Source organism: Vidua macroura, chromosome 10 (genome assembly GCF_024509145.1).
Source record: "Vidua macroura isolate BioBank_ID:100142 chromosome 10, ASM2450914v1, whole genome shotgun sequence".
NCBI classification, from domain to species: Eukaryota; Metazoa; Chordata; class Aves; order Passeriformes; family Viduidae; genus Vidua; species Vidua macroura.
This window is the reverse complement of record NC_071580.1, coordinates 15,035,947-15,051,462: the sequence shown is the minus strand read 5'-3', so window position 1 is coordinate 15,051,462 and position 15,516 is coordinate 15,035,947. Positions and strand designations below refer to the sequence as shown.

The 15,516-nt window shown below is 41.2% G+C and overlaps 2 long non-coding RNA genes across 9 annotated transcripts in view; one reads left to right on the top strand and one right to left on the bottom strand.

Moving 5' to 3' along the window:
• Nucleotides 1-2,539: 2,539 nt before the first annotated feature.
• On the bottom strand, nt 2,540-5,495 carry LOC128812158 (uncharacterized). 2 transcript variants are annotated; one of them, XR_008438628.1, is made up of 3 exons: nt 4,847-5,495; nt 4,238-4,283; nt 2,540-3,255 (listed from the first exon to the last, which is right to left on the bottom strand). It is a non-coding gene; the product is annotated as an uncharacterized LOC128812158 (long non-coding RNA). The 2 variants fall into 2 exon arrangements; XR_008438629.1 differs by having other exon boundaries at nt 4,913-5,495.
• A 48-nt stretch (nt 5,496-5,543) lies between these two features.
• Nucleotides 5,544-15,516, top strand: part of LOC128812104 (uncharacterized) — a 28,525-nt gene continuing 18,552 nt past the window's right edge. Inside the window, exons 1-5 of one of the 7 annotated variants that reach the window (XR_008438595.1) lie at nt 5,562-5,619; nt 7,270-7,396; nt 7,941-7,996; nt 10,887-10,989; nt 11,767-11,949. This is a non-coding gene — a long non-coding RNA (uncharacterized LOC128812104). Of the gene's footprint in view, nt 5,620-5,779; nt 7,397-7,940; nt 7,997-10,886; nt 10,990-11,766; nt 11,950-13,789; nt 13,932-15,516 lie in introns of those variants that run through there. The other 6 variants (XR_008438600.1, XR_008438601.1, XR_008438597.1 and 3 more) reach the window with 6 other exon arrangements.

Below are 15,516 nucleotides of genomic sequence, written 5' to 3'. Positions count from 1 at the left end.
CAATTTTTCAGAGCTTTGACTTCCGTGCTAGTGGAAGTGCTAACCATCATCTTACTAGTTGCACGCTTTGTTAAAATACCTCAGCATTCACACTAAGTCTACCATCAAACTACTGAAGCCTTTTAATGAATTTATATTTACAGTTTGTGTTAGTATACCTGGAAACTAGTGCTTTTTTTCCTTAGAGAAAAAAAACATCCTGTTAATGTCATCTACCATGACAAATCTTTCATTTAGACAGTTGGGGTTTTTTTTACATTTTATTAATAGAATATGCCAGGCATAAATGTGTTCAGAAACTACTGTTCAGTTTTGCCTGTAGGTCAGATCTAGCTCTGTACCTGTTGGGAATAGAAAAAGCTTCACCTGCAATGGGCAGAACTCTGGTCTCCCTTTGCTCCAGGCTGATGCAAATGTGGGAATGGCTTGAGGTGATTCTGTGTTCCCCCTGTACACTGGGGGAATAGAATTATTTCATTTAGTTCAGCCCATCCTCTAGATCAATGCTGAGTTGTTTTTCTGGTTTGGTATTTATTTATTTTCTTTTAGGTAACACCACGTGGGGTTTCCTTCCAGTTTCCTTTTGAAGAACATCACTTTTGTATTGGAAGCTTTACTTGTATTAGCTGTGCTGAGGGTATAAATCACGGTAGTAACTTTGATCCTCAGCTGTTTGGTATCGTGAATCTTTGTCCTGATGCTTGTTTGGTTACAGATGTTGGCTACGCACCAAAAATGGGACTCCTCTTTTACATTAAAAGTTTCCTGACTATGAATAGTCAGTGTTGCTATAGAAAAAGCATCCATCATAGAAGCCTCATTTTAGAGTAGTCTTGCAACAGAAGTTGCCCTTCAGTTAAAACATGCAAAACTGCCATTGTCTTGTTAGAAGCATTTTAATATAGATTAGAGTGAGTTCCTCTGTGACATACTTGCTGCAGGTTTTCTTCCTGTCTTAATGGGAGGGGAAAAAACATCAGAGAAAAGCTAAGTCAGAAATTCAGGTTGCTGCAATTTGAAGTTTGTTAATTTGGTGACTGATTCTTAACGTAAAATCATTAGTAGAGCTATCAGAAAATCATTAACACAAGGGTTACTAGAAACTTGAATGTCACTAGTGTGACTAATGTGTAGTTTGGATCAAATAGCTCTAATAATTCATGACAAAAAGTAAGACTTTTTTTGTCTCTTTAAATCTCAGGCAAGCACCTAAGGAAGCCAGTAAAGGGAATTTCAAAGTTTTGTTCACTAGCATGTACTTAAATATTTTTATGTGGTCTGAACAGTAAGTATTGCATGGAGCTGTGGAAGCAGTGCCTCATCTTGGTTTTGCATTACCTGAAGGGAAATGTTAAAAGTTTAATCTGGATTTGGCAACAATTCCTGTAAAAAGCTCATTGTTATCAATGTATTTGGAACAAAAATCTTCATATTCAAGTATAGAAAGTTTATTTAGCTGTGTATATTGGGTATTAGAGAGGATTATCTTATTTTGAATTTGCTTTACAGTTGTATGGAATAAAAATGTGTCCTTCCAGTACCCAAATGTTACGTGACTTGCGAGCATATTATGCTATTTCTGTTTTTCTGACACAAGAGAGCTCCTACAGCGATAACTCCTCCAGGGTTTATTGTCCCTAACAAGGTCTCTCTTAAACCTGCTGGGCTGCAGATTCTAAGTTCAGAAACTGCCACTTCACTCCTAATCACAAATGGGACAGATGCACTTAACACCATAAATATTTTAATGGCTATTATTTAGTACCAAGTTCTCTTAACATTTTAAGTGTTCTTGTGAATGTGAAAAAGCATAATGTATCAGAGCTTGGGTGAGTTTTAGTGTAAGGAATTAGGTTTTTGCTTAACACCAAACTTTTTTTAACGCTTCTTTTGCCTTTCAGTTTTCAGGAGAGGCAAGCACATAATTAGCACAACATTTGTAATTATGCAAGTTCCTCTCTAAATTTATGTGGAGAAATTGCTTGATTTAAACCTTACTTAAAAGTGGTCATAAATTTCAGACCAGTTGATTTAAATACTAGTTTAAAACAAATCCACAGATAAGATTACAAATCTTAACGTGCTCTTGAGAGAAGTTGCAGCAATGGCTCTGCCTTCTTTTGAGAGTAGCTCATTATTTTGTCCTCTAAGTTGCATAGTAACTTCCTTATTGGGTATAAGGGAATTTTGAAGCTGATAGCACAGAAGGGTTTGCACTGAGGTTCAAGGTGATGTATTAACCTACAGGTGAAGCCTGAACTACCTCTTAATTTTTAAAGTTATCTTAAAGGACACAAAACAAGAATTTGGTGAATAGCAACATTACATAAAACCTCTTTCATCTGACAGAGAAAGTTACTGTCCCCAAAGCAAGAGTATACTAAAATGCTTGTAGTTTTCAGCAGTAGTAATAGCCTCACCTAAAGCTGAGGCATCGCAGGAAAACAGGGAAAGAAAGATCATTGAGGCACTGTAGTAGTAAGGTACAAATTGGACTGGAATGGCAGGGCAAGAGTGATAACTGTTTATTAAAGAAACCGGGTGAAGCAGCTGTTGGTGAATAATACTGGATGTCATTTGGCCTTAATTGTCTTGTCTACATGGGAAAAGTCATGATGGTGTGTATGGTCTTTACTTCAAGCATGCTTAAAACTTCCCTTAATAACAGAACTTGGGGAGGGGAAAAAAACAAAAACCAACCTTTCCAGCATTACTCTGAAGATCTACACTGCTCTGTAGATCTTGAACTTCAACATAGTTTGCAATGACAAGTGTCTCATGGCTCACTCAAACAACTGTGGTCAGACATCTTAATCAGATTACAAATTGGAAATTTCCACACAGTGAAATGTGTCTGGAGTCCTGTTTCTCATGGGGGAGAAGGAAGGGATAGTAATCCAAATTTCTCTTATTACTTCCCCTATTTAAGGCTTAGTTCTAATTTAATGGTAGGAATTATTGTATATGCTCTCTTTCCTTTAGTTAGTGTTAGGTCCCTGTTAGTAGTTAGGTTCACATTTGGTAGTGGAATTAATGAAAGTGTATCAAAGATCCTCATTGATAAAACTTGTAGTTCTCCAAGATCTTCCATTTATTGTTGGAGTTTGGGAGGATGTGTAGAAGAGGACACCTTTCTTATGAACACAAGTGGCTGGTGGGACAAGAGAGAAGATCCCTGTACTGCTGACCAGGTCGTGGTTTATCATCAGTCACACACACAAGCTCTCATTTGAGGTGCTCTTCAGGAAGTGCAGCCTGGAAGGGCCAAGAAAGAGCAATGCAGGTCAGTGCCTATGAACAGCTTAGTGACTTGACCATTTGATCTTTTTGAAATAATGTGCACAGTCTCTAGCTAAAAATAATACATATGATGATTGATCTGGATGCTCCTAATGGCTTGAAAAATACCTTGAAAATGACAGTCTGTCACCTGTATTTTAGTGGATCCATGTGTTTGTCTAAAGACTTTTGCTTCCTGCTGCAGTGTCGCACCATCAAGCAGAAAGCTGCTGCAGTAGGTCTCATGTTTCCAAATGCCCCAATGTGTTAAAGTAGGTCAGAAATTGCATAAGATGCCATTACTGGAAACTGCTGTAGGCTGACTTGCATATGAAAACTCAGCAGTGCAACTGGCAAATGCACTCTGACAAAGAGAAATGCAGCCATGGCTTAAAACATGACAAGAGAGCTCTCTGAAATCTCCCTAGGATATGAATGGCTGTTGGAATTGTGAGATGTCTTTGCCCCTTCAGTTCATGTTCCTGCTATCTGCTGAGCCAGAGCTGCCTGCCTGGCTTGTCAGGGGGCTCACATTGTTCTTATCTGCAGGGAACTCAGGCACATGGCTCCTTAACTCTTTCTGCACCACACAAAATGCGTTCTGTGTTCCCCTGCTGGCCAAGCTCCTTGAGAGCAAACACAGGACCCAGTACACTGCCAGTCATGTAAAGGCAAGAATCTGTAGCAGCTCTTCCATGGAGTGGTTGCTGGTGATCAGTAAGGACCAATGGGAGTGTGGGGGTAAGTGCAAAAGTCTCTGCAGTTTCTCCTGTTCAGTTCAACACCACCAAGCCCAGGGAGCACTGGGCAGGGTACAGCATGTGCCTTTTTTGTCTTCCATAGCACTGTTTCAGAGATTTAGCACATTCCTGGATATCCAATTCATACAGTATTTTACTGTCTATATAGAGTTACAAAAACGTGCCGACGGAGAAGGAAAAAATAATTCTGGAAGTACCTTAGCCACTCCTCAGGGTGCCTGCTTGTTCTGCTGTATGTTCATCCTGTGTCCAAGAAATCAGACCCACTTGGTTAGGAATGTCTGTTGGCCCACTCTCTTCCATGCCCTTGTACTTCACTACATTTTACTTTCAGGTTTTTTATCTTTTAAGAAGTTGAACACAGGAAAGGACAGTCTCCTGTTTTATTGGTTTTTTTTGCTACTGATATTTTCTATAAACTTTTCTAACACAGGTTTAACCGGTTGAATAGAAACAAGAGAACTCCCAGTTGGGAGGATTATATCCATTTATAATCGGAGTGGGGTACATTTGGCTGCAATTATATTTTAAAATTATTATTATGTTTTTAAATTATCTTTTAGTCCAGTGTATTTTTTAACTCTGAATGGTTCACTAGTCAGAAAATATACTGCTTGGTGATACATTCTCCAAAGGTTTGAAATATGGGCACTCCTCCATGAAATGAATTAATTTGCAGTTATTTCTGAAAAATCTTCACCATCCAGGACTGCTTTATTTCCTGGAATTGTTGCATCTCTGGTGGTGTATGTGTCATCATGCCAACCACCCATTTCCTACAGATGAATAGATGGGTCAGTACCAACCATCTCAGGAACACACGCAGTTGTACAGTTAGATGTGCTGGAAGGGCCTGCAGTTAACGTACGAACCTCAGCAGGTCTCTGCCAGTCCAAAAGCTTCTGCTCCTCCTTTTGCTGCTCGAGGGCCAACAAGTAGTTGTCCGATAAACGCTCTGATACAGTTCACTCAGTCATTTGGCAACGGGCCTCTAGACAGAGCAGCCTTATCGCATCCAATCTTAATTTAATAGACTTAATGCATTGCCTGATGACAGAAAACAGTAGGTAGAAGTTTGACAGAACATTAAGTAGAAGCTTTTCAGCCTAGATAGGATGTTTAGAACTTGGCTTTAGTCATGCTAATGATAAGATGAGAAAATGTCAAAAGGTGAGAAGGTTTGAAAATAATAACAATAAAAACCTGAGCTTTCACGGGGCTTACATGAGCCTGGCCATCCTGATTGCAAAGAGCCAGCAGCTGTGTCAACCTACATCTTATTAGCAACAGTTACAGCAGCATTTTCTACAGTTTGGTAATTTAGTATTAATTATACTTAATGACTTGTTTATGGTAATGTGGAAGTGTTATCTTAGCGTTAGGATGCTAATTCCAAGCTCTTCAGAAACCGGGAATGTTTATAAGCAGGTGGAGGTGGCAGCAGTGTTCCGCAGGTTCGCGGTGCGCCAGGCCCGCGCTCGCTGCGCTCCCGCCCCTGCGGCCGCGCGCGCGGCCGTTACCGGTGAGGGCAGGGGCGAGCCCGGGCCCCTCAGGGGACGGAGCGGCCGGCGGGGCGCAGGTACCGCGGGCGGGCAGCCAGGGCAGGGGCGGCCCCCGGCAGGGGCAGCCGGCCGCGCCGGGCCGGCGGCGGAGCGGGTGCGGTGCCCGGCGGTACGGGAGCCAAACGCCGCCGGCCCGCCTGGGCTCGGCCCCGCGGGCGCTGGGGCTGGTCCCGGCCTGTGCGTGCCCCCGGAGCCGGGGAGGGGAAGGCGCTGAGCGCGGGGCCCCGCTCCGGAGCGCGGGGGGCGTGCGGAACCTGCGCGGGGCGGTGGCGGGGAGAGAGCAGCGGCGGCTTTGCTGGGCAGCGAGTGCGGAAAGCGGCACAGGCTGTGCCATCGCCGAGAGCCGAGCGGGCCGGGAGCACACGGGCAGACACGGGAACTCGGCAAATCCAGGCCGGGTCCTCAAGACCGGGATGCAGTTTCTTGGAAAGGAGAGTAACATGGGTGTTGTGGTCGAAAGCGGTCGTTCCAAAACAGTAGATTTAAAGCACAAGAACTGCCTCTTAACAAAACTCATGAACATGCAAACACCTCTTTTTCTGATGCTTAACTAAGGTGTGGCCTTAAAGCATGCTGGCAGTTGTGGAAGCTCCACGGGTTTGTTTTTTACCCCCCTTAAAAAATAACTCTTACCTTTTCCACAGAGCAGCGTGGGTGCGGTGGGGGCAGTCACCGCGGGCTGTCTGTGCTGCACTCACACCCTGCCTTTCCTTGCAGGAACTTGTTCTCCATGCACTGAGCCCAGTCCTGTTACTGGGAGCTCTGCTTGCTGTTTTCATTTCACTCTGCAGAGCTGGAGACTTAAATTATGTACAGGTCAATGCTAGGACATTTTCGTGGAGCTTACTCATTTGAAGTTTTTTAACTTCTCAATGTGCCAAGACACTTATGTCCTTATGGTGTTTATTTATTAAAAATAACTATCTTGCTTATGCCAGCAGCTGCTGTAAAAATGCAGTTTGCTGCTTTTTACATAATATGGTGTTAAATGTAACTTTTGCTATTTAATATTTGAAAAATAATGTTCAGTTAATCATGGCAGAGTAATTGAATATAATATTTGTATGTAATATTGTCATTACTGCATAATCTGGACTTTAATGTCAGGATGATGAAAACTTGAGTTAGCACAGTTAACTCCCGACCAAGGAAGAGTATTGGCTGTGTGGGTTCATGTATTGTACAAGAAATGTGCTTAGGCAATTTTGCCATTTTATATCTTTGTTTGCCACCTTATGCTGGAAGAACACAAACCCTACTGTTTGCTTACTTCTTCCTTTTGATGTCAGCTCGTTATTGTAGGCTTTTCTATCACTTGCTGCACGGCTTTGCCTGGGACAGTGGTTTTCAGTTTTTTAATGGGTCTGTGAGTTGAGTGGCCGGTGAGAGATTCTTGAAATGTTACAAAACCGAGCCTGCAATGACTTGTCCGGGGGCAGCTGTAAGAACCAGTGGCCAGCAGTGCCTTCAACAATTCGGGATTTGATTTAACCTTTGTGACAGATGGGAAGTTCTGTGAAATATATAGGAACAGTTTATTCTATTTCGCTACCCCTAAACTGTGGTTCAGCAAGAAGAAGTCCCAGTGACATTAGGTTTTTCAGCCTTTTGAGTGATTTCCAGTCGGAGGATCAGAACAGGAATTCAATATTCTGTGGGACCCCCAGAGCAGGCGGGTCCCTCCCCCGGCAGGCGAAGGACGGGCACTGCAGCACAGCTGAGCCTCTTCAGGAGCAACCTACACGGATCACACGGCTCAGGGCAGCACTCGTGACACGGCACTCGGACAATGAAGTATTGTTCCCATTTATCTCTTATCCTACACTTGGGCTTGAGACAGAGTTTAATGAATAATAAACCTACACAAATTTGGGGGTTTTCTGGTTTTCCTGAATGTTTCCAGATATTTTTGCTTTCTAACAGAATGTGTGGAATTCAACAAGATACAGTTTTAAATACTGTTATTTCTAACCAAGGAAAATATTTGAGAGAGCACCTTAATCCTGCAGCAGTTACCATTGCTTGATTCCTTTTTTTTAGGAAGCATACAGATTTACTTACCTGAAGAAAAACATAAAGTAGTTTATATGATGGTATCTGGTTGAACAGTCAGAGAAACTCTGACTATAAGTATTTGTAATTTCAGAGAGCACTATTTGCAGACTTCTTAGAGATCCATGCTGAGTCCTTAGAAAAGATGAAATGGGCTTTTATGCTTTCACATCTCCTCGGTTTCTTTGTTGGGTTCCTGGGGAGGAGATCCCCAGCTGAAAACATAGCTCAAAGAAATAAGGATTCTTTAGAGGAGAGTATTTATTCTAACCAGGTTCACCATCAGCTTAATGTTTCAGAATCATTCTGATAGTAACTTATGGAGCACTGACACAAAAGAAGGTAAGGATTTTTAGACTTTTTTTTTTAAGAAGCATAAATAAGCTGTGAATATCTTTATTGTTGATATAAAGACTATACCCTCTCATCCTCTCATTTCTGCAGTTGTGTTTCTTGCCCATAAAAAAGACTTTGTAAGAGTTTTGAGGTGGTTATTTGCCAAATCTGTTAGTGAAAATGCTTTCCCAAATATGCTATTGCATTTTAGATGAAAGGAATTTGTGGTAGAGTTTCTATTTATTACACAAGAATGAACTTACAATTTTGCAAGTCTTCTTCTATTGTCTTTAACCTTTACTTTTAGCTGGTTTGAGATTAAAAATAATGAGTCGTGGGTCTTCTCTGCACATGGAGAAAAGCAATCACTGTGACATTACTTGATGTTTTCATATTTGGCAGAGTTGGAAAACCAACACAGAGGATGAAGAGGGACAGCATCTAATGCTGCCTAAATTCTTGTCATTTGGATTCTTGCTATCTAAATAGGACGGTGTTTGGAAGGATATATGTTCAGAGTCTATAGGTGTTTGAAGAGTGTTCAGCAGGATAGATCTAGCATGAAACTGGGGGAACACACCCTGTTTCTGGGCCTTGTCTTAGCTATAAATTAGGTGTGTGTCTTGAATGGATAGGGACAACAGTATCCCTAAACACTTTGTGAGTTATCAAAATGTAACAATTTCAGAAGTCCAGCATCTCTCCCTGGGTAATGACACAGGAGGTTGCTCAGAATGACCAGCCAAGGAGGATGCAGTTGCTAGACTGGTGTTTTCAATAACCAAAGGATGCAATGTTTCCCATTTAAGCAGGGCAGGTCCTTCTTTTCCTAACGAGGTGCACAGACTGGCAGTGTTAACCTCGAGCGACCTTTTCTCTGCAGTGTTCTTCTCAAAGACAAGCTCGGTCCTGTTGCCTTGAAATTCTTTTATTCAGTTCTACAGTTAAGGTTTACATTTCAGTTCACAGAAAACTTGTTCTTCTCCAAAGCATACACAGCTTTCACCTCAGCCAGACTGCTCCCCACCCCCATTGACAATGTACAATTCCCACTTGCAGCATTTTCAGTAAACATGGGATCAATTGAGTATACAGAAAAAGCTTCTATAAAATTTCCATTAAAAAAATAACAAGTATTTATTTACAAAGTGTTTGCTACTACAAAGTAATATTTCCTATTGGTTCAAATATGCTATTTGCTAATGCCAGTGTTCCTATTAGGAAAGTAAAACTTTGTATATGCACTTTTCTTTATATCTTTGTCAGTGTTTAAAGCACATAAAATACTACCACATTCTTTTTTACACTACTCCTAGCCACATAAAATGTGGTAGTGGAAATTAACACTATTTGTTCAGGACAAAAAATCAGCATAGCTTAATAGCAGACTTTCTGCAAAAATAAAACTTTAGTTTATAATTTATAGGTTTTTGGAAAGAAAGAAATCTATGGAGAACTCAAAATATGCAGCAAATGAAGATGAATGGGAAACTCGGGTTTTCCTGAAGATACAAGAGTTTAGCCAAGAAAAGGGAGAAAAATTTCCACCAAAATGTTTGTGTGATGCTTTGTGCCAATACACATCTTGGGAGAGAAAGATGAGTAGAGTAAAAAAATTAATTAAAACTTCAAATCCCATATAATTAGCATGCTTGTAATTGGATTTGTCTCTTCCCACCTACCATGTTTACAAAATCCTGCTTTGAGTTCAGCATTGAGGTCATTAAATAGCTTTGTCCATGACTGGCCTTGTTCTTGAAAAGTTTAATTTAAAAGTTAATGGACTTTCAAGTGGTTTCTGCATTTTAAATATAAAAAGGAAGTGTCTCTACAATTACTTCCATGTAGAATATAGTGGATATTAAAAAGTGCTTGTAAGGGAGGGACAGACCTGCCTTTTCTACCCCTTGCTGCATGTTGTAGCACCTTCAGAACATGGGCTGATGGCACACCAGCATTCAGAATTCAGTGGCAGTCCTCCTTGCCAAGGACTCATCTCATGCCAGATCATCCCCCACGTGCCAGCAAACAAGCCCTGGTGTAAAACTCTGCCTGTGCTTGCTGGTCAGTGTCTCCTGATGCTGAGTAGGATATGCAAACACAAGGCTTGTGTCTTGGTCCCAGGGCATGGTTTGCAGTCAGGGCCTGAGGAACGAGAACAGGCTCAAATCCTGCTTCTTACAGGTTCGTTCAAAGTAGGATTCATTTTTTTTTTTTTTACAGTAGGTGCTTGTGAGATACAGTGTCATAACATTTGCATATGCTTCTCTGAAATATTTTTCATGTATACAGCATGGCCTTTAGGACAAAGGAATGTTTCAGAAACTTGTATGATGGGTTGTGATTCAGCTGGTGTTTTCCTGGGGAAATTCCAAGAGATCCACTTAATCCCTAAATTAGTACAACCAAATCTACTAATTGTTAAACTTACAACAGCAATTTAACAAACACATCAAAAAGCCTGGAGACTGGTTTTGTGGACTTAACCTTTTCTGATAGTTTTAACTTTTGTGGCCATTCAGAATATTGTATGTGACCTGAAAATACCAGCAGGAAGAGCTGTAGATATGTGATGTTCTTCCCTCTCTGGCTGCCTGGCTCATGTGTGTGGGCAGCATGGGCAGCACAGGAACCAGGCAGCGTGAGGGACAAGTGTTTCACTCAGCCTGGAGAGAAGAATGGGCTAAAACCAACTCACCAGTAAAGAATCAATTTGTCTTGGAAAGTTTCTGCATAGATGAGTTTGATTTGCATCTACAGCTGCGTTTAAATTTGACATTGCTGTATCCTGCTATCCCATGCTTTCCATATATCTAAAGTCCCTGTGCCTGGAGAATGTTGAGTACTTAAGAATGGCATTTAGAGAAATCATATTTAAGCGATTGCACTTTTCTAGCCAATACAGAAGACGAAGAAGAGATGCAAGTTTGGGCTACTGGGAGGTTCCTGTATCTGCTTGGAATTATCATGGCTCTGTTACAGAGATTGACTTGACCCAGGTTAGTCTGCTTTTCTTCTTAGATAAATGAAAAAGTATTTATTTGTTCCATATTGGTCCTAAGTAGGAGGCTTTCCCTTGGGATTTGGATGGTTAGATCTCAGATGTTACTTCTGACCAATTCTGAGCAAGGATTTTTGGTGTCCTGCAGTTTAGGTGGATATCCTAAATGTTGGATTCTTAGAACTGTCAAAAATATGGAAGCAGAAAACATTTTGGCTTTGTCTGATCTGTGGGTGGGCAGGCAAGGTAGTATTAAAGGTGGAGAGTGGCAATCCAGCTGAGATAAAGAGCCCTTTCAGTTACTGCCAGACTGCTGTAATGAGCATTCCTTCCCCTCCCTGTCCAGTGCCAGCTGGGGAGGGATCCGTGGATGCCACCGCAGGCATTCAGACTAAAGGAGCTGGGGGGCTCTTGCACACGCAGCTCGGCAGCAACCTGGAAGGACAATTCCATTTGCAGATGGAATGAACAACTGGAGTAACATTGGTTATGGGTATTTTTTGGCAATATACCTGGACTGGGGAGAGAAGAGTTACTCACAGTCTCTTAAAAATACTCACCAAACAAAATTCTAACAGTTAAACAGGAAAGAGATAATCTGATTTGGGAACTTTGTTAAGTCTAAGGAATGAGTTTCATGAAGTTTTATGGTATCAGGATTGGGTTATGCGAACACCTGCCAACAGAAAATTAAGTATTTAGAGCTTTTCATGTGCTCAGGTAGGTGTGTGATGTCCACAAAATCACAAATGATTTATTGGTGCATTGCTTGCAGGCAGAGGCCAGAATTCAAGAAGTGGCACACTTTTAAACAACCATTAACAGGTCCTTGGCTTCGCCCTCCCCTGTTCATCACTAATGCTCTAATGCTGCAAGAGGCACCACTTCCCAGTGCTGTCACCTGAGACACCTTCAGCCTCAGAGTGACCCAACTGCAGCAGAAGGATGTCACCTCAAAGTATGGCTATTACTAGAATTTTTTAAATCAAAAATTAAAAAAGCACACATAGTCTTTCCCCAGCTCATTACATCTGGTTATTTAATATAATGATGTTCCTGAGAGATTCCTGGAATGAAAATATATAAATGAGGAGTCAGGCAGAAGAGAGCTTGCTTTGGTTTGTTTTCTCTATACTGTACCCTGTGGTACTGGCTTTCATTTTAAATGAATCCAAACCCCAAATATCTTTAACTCGCTAAAAGCAAAGTATTTACAATCAACTGCCTGAATTATTTTCAACTGAAAAGGGCCAGTTAACTACAAAAAGGAGTATTGCCCAGAGTTCAAATATGGTTAAGTTTCAGCCACACTCTTGAATTAAAGTGGTGGATTTGGTCAAAAGAAAGAGCACTTGAAATTTTAAACCTTAACTGTGGAATTCTAAATTCAAGCATCATTTCATGTATGAACATGTACTTGAAGGCCTCATTTTTCTTTAAAAAACAACAGGGTTCAAATTTGGTTATTAGGCCTTTTTACATAATGTTACTTCATGCTGACATAGTTGATCAGCAGAAGCCCTTCTGTGGGAATTCTGTATCCTCAGCAATTTCTAGCTACTCAAAAGGATTTAGGGGTATTTGTAAGCTTTAGTTTTAAAATTAAAACCCCTTAACCAAAATGGAAACACTTAAAGCAGGGTTTTTACTGAGTTTATGGTGTTAGTTTAAGTCATACTTTCAGTTGAACTGGTCTTATTTGCTAGATACACATGCTTTCTGAGATTAGGTGGATTGTTGGCATTGATTCCAGTGTGGAGATGAGAAGACTGGTGCACTTTAATACACTTTTAAATACCAAAATCCACAAACATTGTGTCAGATTTCCATATAATCGAAAAATGCTGTCTCCCACTTGGAGTTTTTCATCTAGATAGTGGAGCTGACAACTTTTTCTAAGTCAAATTTAGATTTTTCAAGCACCACAAAGTTAGTCCAGAAATAAAGTTGTTTACTGCACTATAGCTATAAAGGCATTTACATACAGCATTATATTGCTTGCAGTCAAGTGCCTCCTGAATGTAAAACCAAGAGAGAGCGTTCAAGACACAGAAACATCACTTAAATTTATTTTAAATATAAGTTGCATGAAAATTGAAGTGTCACCTTTTTCTTATAAGAAGTATGATCTAGTACCAGGTGCTGCTTTATTCCTGTCAATGAATGTCAGGGGTACTGCATGAGACAGGAGATGATGAGGGAACTGAAGAGAAAATGGGAAAACCAGTCTTGGTCATGACCATTTTATTATGGAAAGTGTTTGCTGGCTCTCAGCAGGAGGCAGGGCCTGTGTGTGAAGCAGCTGAGCATAAGCACTGCCATGAGCTCAGTGAGAGCTCTGTGGTTTGTTAATATTCTCAACTCCCTTGTTACTCACAATTGCAGCAGCTGCCTTTGGCGAGGTCTTGCATTTACCTGTTTTGGTTTGCAGTTTTTGTGTCCTTTTTAAATATGGCAGCTAAGATCACCAGGAATGATGGAAAAGTTTGCCTGAGACCATACACAGGTGACTGTGGCTGGATAAGGCCCTAAATTCTCCTAGTTCTCAGACTTTAGTGTAGCCACAAGACTGCAGTGCTTCAGTTGAACTTCATCCTCAACTGGTACTTGGCACAAGGAAGCCCAAGGAAAGAATTTACTTTTGAAGTCTCTTCTAAATGTTTTAACTTGTTTTGTCCTTTGTATTCAACTAGTCCAGGAAAAATAACTTTTAAAGCTTTCGTTCAACTGTCAAATAAATGTTATGTGCTCCCATATTTTTTATTTTTTATCTTTATTTATCTTTATTTATTTGATAGTTTGATGTTTGCCAGAAAGCAAGCAGCTGCGCAGGCTGCAGCTTTGAAGGGCACAGACATCAACGGAGGAAAGATGTCACTGAAGATCTTCCCTCTGTAAAGCAGAAAGCTCACTGACTGCTAATAAAATACATTCCATTTCTGGGTGGGAAGCCTTTTTTTGCCAGGTTCTTATAGTTCAAAGTGCTGCTCTTTAGGAACTGTTTAGTGTTTTGCTTTTTTACTTTTTACACAGATCTTGAGGGGGAAGTGTGAATAAAGTGTAAAGTTAAATGTGTCCCTAATGTATTGTTGGGGAGAGGGAGGTATAACTACTTTGGAAAAGATTTCCCTCTTAAAGAATTCCTTAGGATCATGCATATGTAGGCTACCTTTGATCTGTCCTTTCCAATGAAAGCTTACAGACACTGCATTTTTTGAAAAAGCAATGGGTTTTTTAAGAATGAAAGTGATGATCTGTTTAAATGAAATGTCAATCATGAAGCTGACAATTCTGTAGTAATATGTGTGAAGTACCTGTTCCCTTCTCCCCCCATTTCAAAAGTGAGCCACTTGGCTCAATGCACTGACTCTCTCAGCAGGAATATCTTTTTGTATCTGTAAAGCTTTTCGGGTACGGAGGTAGTGTTACAGATCCGGTGGAAGTGAGGGGGTGTAAAGCCCTCAGTCTGCTGTTGCCTATGACCCATGAGCACAGGATGGTCTTAACAGTCTTGCCCCAAGGGTGAATACCATAGCAGGTATTTTAGTTTGTGCATTTGCTGTTCATTTGTGTAAAATAGCTCAATCAAGAGCCATACCTACATACTGGTGCTGCCCTCATGGTACTCCTCAGGTGCAGGAGTCTGAACTATCTGTGAGAAGTTTCAATCTGGATGCTTCAGTTTGTAATGTAAATATGCGGGTGGTGCTTGTCTACGCCTCACAGTTTTACCTGTCCTGCGAGCAGCCAGCCCTGGGCTAACTCCTGCACACGGCCAGGCAGCTCTTGAGCTGGAGCCTCATTTTCTCTCTGTAGCTCAGGCTTGATGCTTTTGGATCTTGCTGGCCTGAGTGAGTGCAGGTTTGGCTGTAAAAGATGATGTGGACACAGCTTAGGCTGTGAGAATGACGCTGCCAGCAGCCCAGGGGTAGCTGCTGCCATTGCTCAGGAGAGCAGCAGCACAAGCTGCCTCATCCACCAGCGCAGGAACAGAGCCAGGACAGCTGCCTCAGACAGCTGAGACACGGGGCAACCACCTACAGACAGTGGAAAAACTGGAAAGATTTACCTCATGAAAAATAGTTAGAGGCTAGGCAAAGTCCTGGACACTGCAACACCATGGGAAGAGTACATCTACAGTGTATTTTGCATTGATATTCAAGGTTTTGGTCTTTATGATTGGATGTGATGTTAGCTGTGGAAAACAGCCTCCTGCTGCAAGTCTAATTTAACAGTTCACATGGGATATGTGTTGGGTAACTTGAACCACAGATTATTTTATGTGGTTTGATACAACTTTCAAAGGTGCATCAAGGTGAGTGCAACTGAAGTTACTGATAAGAAAGTCTGTCAGAATCCAAGCTGACCAGATTGCAAAACATGAAATGATGAATTGTTGAAATTTTATTATTTTTCCCTAAGAACCTCAGCCTATGACTTTAAAAGTTATGTGACCTACCCACCCCAAATTTGAAAAGACTGGCTTGAAAACACACTGCCTGAGATCATTAACATGGTGGGAGGC